Source organism: Podarcis filfolensis (genome assembly GCF_964270895.1).
Source record: "Podarcis filfolensis genome assembly, chromosome: 1".
NCBI lineage: Eukaryota > Metazoa > Chordata > Lepidosauria > Squamata > Lacertidae > Podarcis > Podarcis filfolensis.
The window spans coordinates 37,033,661-37,047,295 of NC_139604.1; the positions used below are offsets into that span (position 1 = coordinate 37,033,661).

Here is a 13,635-nt window from a genome sequence, read left to right on the forward strand (position 1 = left end):
CCCCAAATTTTATTTGCAAATTGCTGTAAAGTGTTGGTAACTAAATGTAAGCTTAGGGAAAATGAGAAACCGAAAAAAGCAAAACTGGCAGATCCTTCTGTCCTTCGTTTCAGGTGCCGCTGGTGCAGTCATTTATATATTTAAAGCATTTTTATGCTATACCAGTTGTTTGACAAAACAAATATAACAGTAAAACAACACGTTGTTGTTGTTGTTTAGTCGTTTAGTCGTGTCCGACTCTTTGTGACCCCATGGACCAGAGCACGCCAGGCACTCCTGTCTTCCACTGCCTCCCGCAGTTTCGTCAAACACATGCTGATAGCTTCGAGAACACTATCCAACCATCTCGTCCTCTGTTGTCCCCTTCTCCTTTGTGCCCTCCATCTTTCCCAACATCAGGGTCTTTTCCAGGGAGTCTTCTCTTCTCATCAGGTGGTCAAAGTATTAGAGTCTCAGCTTCAGGATATGCCCTTCCAGTGAGCACTCAGGGCTGATTTCCTTCAGAAGAAGAAGAAGAAGAGTTTGGATTTGATATCCCGCCTTTCACTCCCTTTAAGGAGTCTCAAAGTGGCTAACATTCTCCTTTCCCTTCCTCCCCCACAACAAACACTCTGTTTGTTCAGAATGGATAGGTTTGATCTTCTTGCAGTCCATGGGACTCTCAAGAGTCTCCTCCAGCACCATAATTCAAAAGCATCAAAACAACACAGGGAGGGGATAATCCTTTCTTTGCACAGTCAAGGAGGCAAGGAAAGGGATGCACAAGGCTAGGATCTACTTCCAATATCAAATCACATATAGGACTGAAGGCGTTGCCTTATACCGGGTCACACTCTTTGAACCTGGGACCTTCTGCAGCTAAAGCATGGCCTCTGTGACCAGGTTATGGACTTTGCGTGTGGGAGAGTGACCAAGACCTGTAGTTTTTATATTACTTCAAACAGTGTTTTTCAGCACAGGAAAATCATCGCTTTTTCCCTTTTTGATTTGAGTAATACGTCAACAGGTAATGGGTAAATGTTGACGCACAAGTGTGGGAACTAGAGGTAGAACTTGAACTCATATCTTGTATGCTGCTGTTAGTGGAACCATTTTCTTTATTTTTGGCTCTGCTAGTAGAATTAGTGTTTTCATACGCGATCACAGTAGTTTTGTACATAGGCTTGTTTTATGGCATCATTTTTGCTCTCTCCAGTACACAAACACCATGTGTACAGTTTTAATGTCTACTGCACCTGGAAAGTAGGCTTTATAACTACGCGGAAAGTCCCCCCAGCCTTTAATCAGCGGTTTTCCATATCTAAATCTGAAATACAGAGGCTGAAATCATTAGTCATTCAGTGAAGAAATGAATAATAGAAACTGCAAGAATAAGGTGGAAGAAGTTTCATCTCATTGAGAAAGTAGGTGATGCCCAAATTTGTGTTGCTTCGCTCTTTGTGAAGCAGCAGTTTCAATATCAGAATCAGGCCAGCCTTGCTGTGTCAAGATATAAGCTATGTGTACTAAACAAAAAATTGGAGCATTTGATACCAAACTCTGTAGATTGGACTGCAATCCTGTGCATACCCAACTACAACTAAGGCCCATTCAATACTTCAGGATGTCCAATACATATGCATAGGGTTGTGTAGTAACTTTCAGCTCTTGTTTTAATTGAGATAAGCAATTGGATGTTAGAAATCAAAGACCTGAACCCATTTGTGTATGTGTCTGTTCCTTTAAATTTGTGGAACTTGGATTCCTTTAATTGGCTCAAGGGATTTATACAGGGGGAAGGTCAAATAAAGAAAGTATAACTAGTATTCTGGTGACTGAGAGGTGGTAAGGCTTGACTTCTGAGAAACTGAGAAATCAGGTCTGCCCCTCTCTTGTTCATCATTGGGTGACTTCACATCCAAACATCTTTCTGCTTGCAGCTGAAGTTACTCTTGTTTCCTAACCTCCCTTCACCCTCTCCAGGCCTTAATTACTTGCACTTTCATTCATTCATTTAGAAAGGTGAAAAATTGCTGCTGTTAAGGTTTCTTCCATGTCCTGTGAGTTAACAGTTAAAATTTGAAAGAAAAATACCTTCTTAAAGGCTCATAAGATGTGCTTGTTAAGGGAATCAGTCCTTGGAATAAAATACGTCTTCCAGTATAATGGATAGTGAGATTATGAGAAGGCCACAGCAGGATATGGACAAAAAATAACCCTCCACTGCTCGTCACCCTGCAACTGATACTCAGGGGAACCTGGAGCGTCTGTTTAGCTGATTTGCCTAATGCCTTTGGACAGACCCCCATCCCAACAACCATAACTAAGGAAAGGTGTTTTTCAGCATTACTGAAAAAGTTTGCAAAAAATGTGAGTGGATTAGGTTCAGTGGTGATCTAGTTGACAAAGCAAGCACAGTGATGCCCTGTTGAGCCTGCATATAAGATCCTTGCAGATGGGAGATTTGAATTAATTGTAATCAATAGCCTAGAGTCCACTTAGATTATCGCTCCTCTCATTGGTGCATTTTCCTGAGTCATAACAAAAGTTCTGTAATTGTCAGTGAGGGAAGATAACAGTGATTTGCTGTCCAAATCACAAGCTGTGTCATAACACTATAATAACACTATTTGCAGGTACAGTTTCAAAATGCTGTGGCATTTTTCTCACTTACGCCTTGAACTCGAGCTATCCCCCCCCCTTTTTTTAAATATGACACTGTCTGCTCATTTTCCTTTTGAGCACTGGGTCCCACCTTCGAACTCTGCAAATTAAGCATGCAGTCAAAAGCCCCATTCTATTTGGAATTTCATGAAGAAGAATTATAAATGCTGATCATCAGTTGTATTAACAGCAGAACCCCTTTTAACCACAAAGTATCTAGGAATTGACTTATTACCAAAATAAAAACCATTGCACACCCCAGCTGCTTCTTCCCTTCTTAATTTCCAGCAATTAATTTATTGCCAAAATAAAAGCACTCCACACCCCAGCTTTTTCTCCCCAATTAATTTATTAGCAAAATAAAATCAGTGAACACCTCAGCTATTTCTCCCCTCTCAAAATCCAGCAATTCATTTATTAACAGGAAATCATTGCAACCCCCAGCCCTTTCTTCCCCTTCCCCTTCTTCGTTTTCAGTCCAGTAATTAATTTCCTATAACAAGTTTTATTTATAATTTCTATTGCTTTTTTTATTAGCGTGCTACATTTCTGACCCCATTAATGCTGGAGAGCCAAGCTGGAATAGTGGCTAGAGAGTTGGGCTTGGATGTGTTAAATTCAGGCACAAATCCAAGCTTGGCTAGGGAGAATACTGGATGGCTTTGGGCAAGCCATCTCTCATGTATACCTTTGTCCGCCTCCCCAACTTCGCAGGCCTGTGGGCTTCTTCTATGAAGTACTGAGTGCCTTGGCAGATGGATGGAATACAAATACCATGAACCATAGCCACACTGTGAGGTGCTTTGGTGGTGTGCAGGTCACTCAGTGGCTGTCCAAGCAAAGAAGGATAGATTGTGCTGTTATCAAGTTTTCAGTAATGAAAGCTTCTAGGGCTGGAAGCGAGGAACTGTTAAGTGGTGTGTATTAAGACCAAGTGAAAGATGGCAACCATTTGTAGGTCGGTTCCTATAGTTCTTATTTGGGTATTTATTTGCTTTTAAAACCAACCTCCTGATAGTTGTTAACTCAATTTTAAGAACACATTCCAGGGAAAGAAGCTGCCAGGGAGAAAAGTTAACTGTTAGCTAGCTTTTCCTAAGCTATCTCTTATCTAGGAGGAGTTTTACATGTGCCTCCCAGCTAAGAGTCCCACACAGGTGGCTTCTCATCTAAGCTCTGAAACCACCTTCACAGTTTTACATGGTTCCAACCTGGCAAAGGTATACAATCAAAAGGATAAAGAAACTTTAAAAAAGAAAAATAAGGTGAAACAGTGAATGAGTAAAAAAAAAGCAAGCTCAAAATTACAGAGATGGCCTGCCAAGCTCAAAAAGATTTTTTGCTGTTTTGCTGAACTCCACTGGGAAGTATGTAAGCTTCTCGTCGAAGGGCCGCAGCCTACCTCAGTTCATAAATCATTTGTCTTCAGTGTCATGCTTTCAGTTTTGTATCACTTTCAAAACAGCTTCCACATCCTACCAAAGAGATAACAGTATTGCATTAATTCCTCAGAGTGTGTGTAGATAAGCATGCACACATATGCTTTCCTTTTGCAATTCTGTGCACTTGGAATTTTATGCAGATTGTGGAAGGAGGCGTAGAATTTGGTCCCCCCAAAATCTCTTACTTGTGTCTTGTGTTCATGAAAATCTGTTTTAAAACAGTACTTGCCAGGTATGTAAACAGCTCCTTTGTTCATGCAGTGGAGCATCTGTCTTCTTTCTACATGGTCACATGTCTATTCCTTATGTCTTCCATTTTCCTGCGTAAAGGTTGTTCATCTACTCCTTTCCCCATGATCACACACACTAAGATAATAAAAATGAAAACAGGGTTTGGAATGAAATATCAAGGCAAAAGAAGCCAGTTTTATTGACACACATAACTTGTGCTTTGTAGCCCAAAATCTTCCTTTTTAAAAATTAGTTTAAACACGCCTTAGCGCATTAGTTTGTTCGAATTACCTAGATTTTAGGATAGTGGAATTTACTTAGTTTGTGATGTTTTATGGAGAACAGTTGACTTGCAAATTGCTTTGATGCCAGTGGCCGGTGAACAGTGCGGCTTGACAGCTACATGAAGGGAGGACTGAGGGGGTCAGAGAGGCAAAATCAAGATTGTCTTAGGACATGGGTACGGAACTGGGACTGGCTGGAGGGCCAGTTAGTTATTTCCACTACCTCTTGTGCATAAAGTTTGGCAGATGGGCGGGATCACCCACCTGCCCGTCATCCAATGTCACAATGTTTGTTTGTTTGCTCTGCATACATCACAAGAGTGCTTTGAAAAGTACAGTGCAAGACCCTCTTGAGAAACCACAGCAAAATCTGACAATCGGTTGATTCTTGGGTGTTGAGAAACCAGTTTCAAATTGCTGTCTTGTACAGCAATTTGCAGGGGGCTCTCTGCAAGACCCAACAACCAGCTGCTAGCTCTCTTTGCATAGAGGGTTGCAGGAACAGTTGATCAGCAAATCCACTTTTGACTGAGCCAGATTTTTACCTGCCCCACACCTGATGATGCTGGGTGTAGCACAGGTGAGTGGTCTTGTGGGCCAAATGGGGTAGCTTGGTGGGCTGGAAGTTCCCTGCCTCTTCCTTAGAATGAAGGGAATCTGGTTGACTTTGAATGAAGGGACTCCTGTGCCTTTGGTGACATATGGTTTTATTGACACATATACTGTATACTGATTATACATGAGATGGACAGGCTCACAGCATCAGCATGCTAACAGATACTGCTACCCACTTAGATTTCTAGAGGGCTTTTCAGGGTCCTAGGGCCCAACAAAATCAGGCCTGTGTGTGTTCCCAGCTAGGCTTGGGTCAAGTTTTCTCTTATACTCATTGGGAGGAGTTCACTGTTGCACTGACTGAGGTGATTATTCCATCAGGACAAGCATTTCAGTTTCCAGATGGAACGATCCGCTTTCTCCTACTCCTATATGCTGTTCCTGGGGTTCTCCAAACCCCCAGACAAATTTCAGGGCGTATGGAAAGGAGAAGGGGGGGGGGGAAGTTCCATTGTGTAAGTGGGACAATTAGCTGAATGCTGCCCATTTCAGTGAGTGAATCGGTATAAGCAAAACAGCTACTTCTCTCAGTGGCCCAACCACCCGCCTGCCTGGCTCTCAGAACATGCTCTGCTGTGCAATCTGTAAGGCAGGGGAAGCTTAGCCCACCCAGCCCACATCTGGTGCCATACATGACATCAGGTATGTGATGGGCAAGGGTGCGGCTTGGAAGGAGCAATCAGGAGCCTAAAGCTACCCTGTGCGCTCCCAGTTCCCCATCACCTGATGGGCCTTCAAACCCTCCTCCTTGACGTTTATCCTTAAAAGCATAGAGATGTATGTTTTCAATGGAAGTGCACATTTTGATATGGAGCAGAATTCAGCCTTCAGGGTTACTGAAATTTTGCAAAATAAAATGGTTATATCCACTTCAGGCATACGATAACTGCAAGGGCAATATTCTCTAAGTAAAATAAAAAATTGCAGATCTTTGTTACAATGTTATGATTTGTAATGTTATGCTTTTTTCTGTTTGCAAAATAACTAATGTTTTTGTTACAACATGCACGCGCACGCACACACACACGCACACACACAAACTCTACATAGGATGAACACTACAATTTAATTCAACTTGTAGAAGTAATTTTGTTCACCATTCACTTGCAAAGCATACACTGTATTCTCAACTGCTGCTTCTGTTTAGGAAACATCTTTTCAGAAGTTATAGCACATTTCTCTTGGAATATAAAGTAGTTTCAGTATACTTAGATTGCTTTGGAGTAGATCAGCAAGTCGTTACAGCGAAAGCTTTCAAGAGGCAATACATTAGGAAAAAAGCAGCAGTAGAGATACCTGTAGAGAGCACCAGGCGTGCCCTAAAGCAATAGACAATAATTAGTTGCCTTATTCCCATGCAAACTCTCCCAAGTGTTGATGTTTATAAAATTCAGAGATCAGTGGAATATCGTCCTCAAACTCTGCCTGCTGAAGTTGTTTACGCCCATTCAATTTTTAATATACCTATAAGATGCTTTGATGAGGGCACTTAGCCCGGAGAGACTTGCATACTTTATCACACCTCTAGTGATTCCCACCCCCCAAGAAAAAAAGTAAGAGGAGTTGATCAGAGTATTCAAAGTTCTGACTTACACTTCAGAATTAATAACAACATATTAACAAAGTGTTTCCTAGGGTTTCATCTTCCAGTTTCAATGATTGAATATGATCTTTGTAGCTTCCAGTGTGGCTGGAGTGTGAAGTTCCTGCTGTCAACAATATCTGCAGTGGTAATGGCTGCCCACTGTTTGTGGATATCTGATTTGTTAATTATTAGGTTCCTGCTTCAGCTGAAGTAAGAAATCCTGGAGTCTTCCATGTGACTTGACATCCTATAGCAGGATACTATAATTTGTGTAATTTGCTCACTGTGGTTTGGTAAGGATACATTACTTGAAAATAGTCCTTTAATTTTTTTTAAAAGGCTATTTTTCTGTCTGTTCTGCAAACACGTCAGTATTCTGATTGTCCCTGTTTACAAGTCTCCTGTGGAGACTGTGGAACCAACTTTTCCTCAGTGTTGCAATATACAAAGACTCCTGGTATAGATGGCACTGGCAGGGGCTGTCAATCAGAGTAGCAACCTGATTGCTGGTTTGTAGTGATGGCCACCATCTTGGATGGCTTTAAAAGAGGATTGGGCAACTTTGTGGATGGTAAAGCTATCAGTGGCTTCCAGCCATGATGGCTGCGTACAGCACTACAGTATTGAAGGTTTTCTCTGGATGCTGGTTGCTAGGAAACACAATTGGGGACCATACTCTTGAGCTCATGTCCTGCTTGCAGATTTTCCATGGACATCTGGTTGACCACTGTGAGAATGGGTTGCTGAACTAGCTGGACCTTTGGCCTGATCTAACAAGGCTCTGTTTTTTGGGAAGAGAGAAAAACCAACCACTGCTCTGTTGTGTATAAAATTGAAGGAGAATTTCGTTTGGAGAATAAAGCCTCTGCGTTCTCTATCCCATTCCACATGTTCCAAAATATTATTTAACCCCCAAGGGGGGGGAGAACATGTAGCCCTCCAGATGTTGGGACTCCCAGTTCCCAGCATGGCCTGTGGTCTGGGAAGGGAGTTGTAGTCCAGCATCATCTGGAGAATCATAGGTTTCTCACCTGATGCAAGCAGGGAGGGGAATTGGCTTTGGAGGAGGTGTACACTCAGGTGCATTTCCCGAAGTGCAATTGCTGTCTTCTTGTCTCCCTTCTAAAAATCACGACCCTCTAAAAATGCAACAGTGGATTCTCTTACTGTGGTACGTTGGGTTAAGAACTTAACTCGTTCTGGAGGTCTGTTCTTAACCTGAAACTGTTCTTAACCTGAGGTTCCACTTTAGCTAATGGGGCCTCCCGCTGCTGCTGCTGTGCCGCTGCTGTGTGATTTCTGTTCTCATCCTGAAGCAAAGTTCTTAACCTGAGGTACTATTTCTGGGTTAGCGGAGTCTGTAACCTGAAGCATCTGTAACCTGAAGCATCTGTAACCCGAGGTACCACTGTACATTAATGTCACTTTTACAGAACTGAGTTAGTGACTAGGTCTCAAAAAGCAACTAGGATAATAGCAATCCATTATGGAAGATGTTGCACCGTTGTCACTTTTTTCTACATGTAGGCACTGATATTACTCTTTTCCACAAGCGTGGAGGACACCGCAACAAGAAGCAGCTCTTCTCTATGGAGAATTGCATGCTGACATGCTCAGAGATGCTCAGTCACATGACACACTCCAAGGGTGCCTTCATAAAGGTACCTTAGTTATCTTATTCCTTTGAAAAGTAACATTAGTTGGGTCATTAGATAGCCACCAGATCTACTATGCAAAAGCTTAGGAGTTATTTATTTAGTTATTTATTAAATTTGTAGAAGACCCCATAAAATAAATAAATATATATTTATTTGAATGTTGCATCTTGCTCTACATCATATTATAAGGGTTTAGTGTCATCAAAAAGCTGTGGCTTCCTCCACACACACCCAAGTGTACATGTGTTATTTTTGGTTTGTTTTCTGTACCTATTGTGAACAGGCATCATCCATGAAGAATTATTTAAAAAAAGATTTTGATAGTGGCATTGAACTAAGTAGCAAATGTTAACAACTGATGAATGATTTACATTTGTTCCAGCTGTGAACTTGTCAGCTGTCCTTTGCTTTCTAATAATAGGTGTTTCTTGATGGTTTTTGTTTGATTTCCAAGTATATGTCATTTGTTAACATTAAGCCCTCAACCGGCATATCCTGTGTAAAACTGGTATGCTAAAGCATAAACTCGACAGTTACCTATTTATATAGAGAAATATTATTTATTGGAGTTGGAGAAGCTGTACAAAACCCTTCAGGGTTTTTAATTTTGTTTAATTAATATATTATTTTCCTAAAAAATCTTTTCTCCCTTGCTGGAAAAAACTTGTTGCCTGATTGGGGTGTGTGTGTGTGTGTGTGTGTGTGTGTGTGTGTACGTACACACACACACACACACACACACCAATCTATCTTAATATTTTATTGCAGCAATATAATGTGTTATAGAGGTGGACAAGGCTGCAGATTGAAATGTGGATCATCCAGATTGTTCCTTTCCCTAGACCATATGGTCTAGTTCTAAAAGCCTTTTGTACACTGTCTGTTCAGTTAATTGTAAACTCAGTCTTTAACATACCTAATAAAATATAAGTGGACAGATAGGCAAACTCTAGATATTCTTGGAGCACCCCGGGAATGTTAGCCATGTCAGTGTAAGAAATTTCTAGTCTCCTCATATTTGGTGAAGATTTATTGCCAGTGAACATCTTTGAATGTTGTTTTTTTCCCTATACATGAATGCAAACTTTCATGTTTTTTTGATCACTTACATTAGAAGCTCACGTTTCTATGGGCAAGAGAGCCATCGTCTCAATGAAAAATGCGTAAGAAAGAGAGAGGCTTTAATATACTACAGAACATTTCAGCGTAGTGTTATTCCTCCAGCAGACAGCCCTCTGCCAGTGGGTGATGTATGGTAACAAGTAAGATTTATGACAGATGGATAGTAGGATTGCTAATACACCTACACAACTTCTAGCTTCTAGTGTTCTCTGTGCCTGATAGGTTTTGTCTTCACATCCTGTTCTTTTGTTGCCCTTTGCATGGTCTTGAGACTATGAGACTGAGCATCTTAATTTGCTTTGTTGCAGATGGTGTATTCTGCTCTTGATTTAAGACAGAGTGCACAGAGCTAGACATCAATAGCCATACTACATGCTTGGAAATAACCTGTATTAGCCATTGGCAAATTTATTAGTTCTGTAGCTTTTTAACTGCAAAGAACCCAAGGTTAGGAAAGGCTGCTGTAGACACTACTGAAACCATGGAGATGGGGAATGAATTTACAAAGTTGAGTACTGAGCACAGGGGGAAGAAAGCAATGAAGCCACTCTAAAGCATGGTTTGCTGGTTTTGAAGCTGAAACCATGGTGTGGGTATGGTTAGTACAAACTTCTGGGGTGAATTATTCTTATAGGTCCCAATTTATGATTAATCAGGGCACAAGGAGTTCCTCCCATTGATTGCAGGGAGCGCATTTCTGCACCATTCTGTGCTCTTTTAGATGTGGCATCCATTTTGTGCTATGCTCTCAATACAGCCATTTTGTGACTGCTGCCCACGGCACTCCCAGATGTGCCCCCTGGCTGAAAAAGGTTGGCGACCTGTGATTTGTATAGCATTGTCAGCATTCATGGAGCTTTGCTTAAGTATAAGAGGGCATTTCTGAGGGAAGGAATCTTGCTTCTCTGTTACATAATGCCCCCTTGAAAGAGAGGAGAGGTGAGGAAATCATAAGCGGTCTGGGACTTTTGGATTGGATCAGAATTTGCAGCCTGGAATTGGTTTGGTTTTCCCCTTTCTTTCCTAACGGACTATTTATTTTATTTATTGATTTATTAGATTTAAATACTGCCCTTCACCAAAGGATCTCAGAACAGTTCAGAAGATAAAAATTTGAGATAAAAGCACAAATAAATACTGTAGTTAAAGAACCAACAAAGCAATACTTCCCCCCACAAACACATTTAAAAGGCCATAGAATATGAATCAGCCTAAGACCTGGTTGCAGAGGAATGTTTTTGCCTGGCGCCTAAAGATATACAGTGGTACCTCGGGTTACATACGCTTCAGGGTACAGACTCCACTAACCCAGAAATATTACGTCGGGTTAAGAACTTTGCCTCAGGATGAGAACAGAAATTGTGCTCCGGTGGTGTGGCAGCAGCAGCAGCAGGCCCCATTAGCTAAACTGGTGCTTCAGGTTAAGAACAGTTTCAGGTTAAGAACGGACCTCTGGAACGAATTAAGTACTTAACCCGAGGTGCCACTGTATAAGGAAGGCACCAGACAAACCTCCCTGTGGAGAGCATTTCACAAACGGGGAGCCGCTGCAGAAAAGGCCCATTCTTGTGTTGCCACCCTCTAGACCTTGTGTGGAGGAGGCAAACGGAAGGGCTTCAGATGATGAACATAGAGTCTAGGTCAGTTTATATGGGGAGAGGCAGTCCTTGAGGTATTGTGCCTGTAGCTGTCCTTGAGGTATTGCACGTGTAGTGATGACAAAAAGGTTCATGCACACCTTTTTCTCTGGATCAAACAAAAAATGCATTTTATTTCACTACGTTTCTTCCTGAAATGTCACTTTAGGAAGTCGTATAAATATCTGAATACCAGATGCTGAGCATGTGAAATTGCAGTAATTTTTAAGCCATGCACAAAACTTTACTGGTTTATAACAACACCATTGATAAAACACCATTGAGAATGATTGGCTAGGTGAAAATACTCCTATGTGGAGTAAAGTTGCAACTTTCTCCCCACTTTCCTATTATTTTAACCTAGGTGAAAAAACATTTAATTGCTACTGTGGATATTAGATATTGAAAAACATACGACAGCTGCAGCCTGTTTTTCATGTTATGCAAAGGAACACATTATCCATTTTTCCTCTAAAGTGAGTAACCCAAGTTTTAAAAGAGAAAAAGCACCTGTTAAGCATGAAAAGTGAGAAATGAGAGAAACACAATTTGCTTGCTTCTTTTGAAACTTCCGAGCTCATCAGAGGTGTACAGATTTCTTGTTTTCATGTTCCATGTGTTGGCAGCAAGCGCACTCAGGAATGGACATTTTTCAGCCAGAAAATATTGGAGCCTCACAGTCTTATGGCATGTCATGCATGCCAGTAAAATTAGAGGCTTGTCACATGTGCAAACACGCATCTTGATTTTGGTATGATGTCACTCTGAATCACATATGTATCTGTGGGCAGAAATCCAGACCCTGTTTACTACTGATTCATAGAAACTGAAACCGAAGGACCTGTGTGTATAACAATTTCAGTGTGCATGTGAGTGAGAAGATTCTTAGCAAGGTTTACAAGACCATTCTTGAATATACTTGGTTGGAACCAGCCTTAAACATGTTTTGAGTAGTGTCACTGATTTCAGAGGATCAGCTTGTGGTTAGTCTGAAGAGAGCTAAACCTAAGCCAAGCCAGGCCATTACTTACCTCAATGCAACACAGCACCAGAATGTCAGTGGAGGAGCAAAGCTCTCCTGGAACCTGCACACTTCACACTAAACCATGGTTTAGCATGGCATGGAAATGAGGCCACTGCGACTCTTTTATACCTCATAATACTCAACACAATAATGTCAACGCAGATCAAACATTTGCCTCTTTTTAAAGCAAAGGGACTTGTGCTTTGGTAGTAGCTCATTATGAGTAACCAGGAAAGTGCGCACTGCTTCGGGATAATCACATTTGCTTTGAAACATGGACTTGGTGGGTACAGTGGATACCACTGCCTTCTTGAAGTAGAACTCCTAATTTCAAGTGCCCAAGGATGATTCCAGATGATAGTTTTTAAGCAAAGGTTGAAATTTAACTTTTAGTTATTATCACTTCAATAATTCCTTTAGGAAGTGTTGCATGATTAAAGATGCACATTTCTCTTAAAGTGCACACTGGTTTCCAGTTCAAACATGTACTTCTCAGCTAATACCTGTGACTGGCAAGCTCTGGGTAGGTTTCTGGCTTTGTTTTTCTAATGCATTGTGAGTATTTGTGAGCTACTAAGCTCTCCATCAGGTTTTTGATTCCATCTAGCTCAATATTGTCTGTTCTTGACTGGTGGTAGCAATCCAGGGTCTCAGACCGAGCATCTTTCTTGTGACTTACTACTTGACCATGTTAGCCACAGATGCAAAGAGATGAACCTGGGACCTCCTGCATTCAAAGCATGTATCCTGCCACTGTGCTATGGCTCATGTGTGTGTCTCAACTAGGTAATTCTAATTAGGAAGTTTTTGTTTATAATTATGTGTTCAGGACAAGTGAGACAAAATGGCAGAAACATTTTATAATTAAAAAAAAACATTTTCTCAGTACTGGAGTTTTGTTTTTGTTTTTAAAAAACCCAGCAACCCCAAAAGATGGTAGTGGTCAAGTTATTTTTGTCCAGCTGCATGATAAAAAATAGATTCATTTACTTTGAAGTCCATAGGGACTGAAGAATTCAATGCATTAAAGAACTAAACTGAAAAACTGTGAGCTGAAAGGCAGCAAAACAAGAAATTCTCAACAAACATAACAGTGGCAGAAGTGCCTTGAAAAAAGGAAGACCCATCAGAAACAGATCAGGAATGAACTTGCTGGTTTCACCCCAAATCTGTGTTAGTGCTCCAAATTCTGCTGTTATTCTAAGGAAAAGCACTATATAAATACAAGTTGTTGTAAGTGCCTATAAATGTGTTGAAATAATAGGGATAAGAATGTATGAAGCTTCCTCAAGGTCTTTTTAATGAAATCCTTTACTCCCAAGAAAATGCTGAATGCGTGGTACCAAAGCTTTGTGGTGGCTATTTTAAAATATAAAGGGAATTGTACACTGTGC

At 41.0% G+C, this 13,635-nt stretch overlaps 1 protein-coding gene across 6 annotated transcripts in view; it reads left to right on the top strand.

The window, feature by feature from the left end:
* The window catches only part of GTDC1 (glycosyltransferase like domain containing 1), a gene marked incomplete at its 3' end in the record, with an annotated part of 248,619 nt that overhangs the window by 26,411 nt on the left and 208,573 nt on the right, over nt 1-13,635 (top strand). Inside the window, exon 1 of one of the 6 annotated variants that reach the window (XM_083582548.1) lies at nt 10,406-10,519. The exons of the other annotated variants lie outside the window; for them this stretch is intronic. Of the gene's footprint in view, nt 1-10,405; nt 10,520-13,635 lie in introns of those variants that run through there. 6 annotated transcript variants of the gene reach the window in all.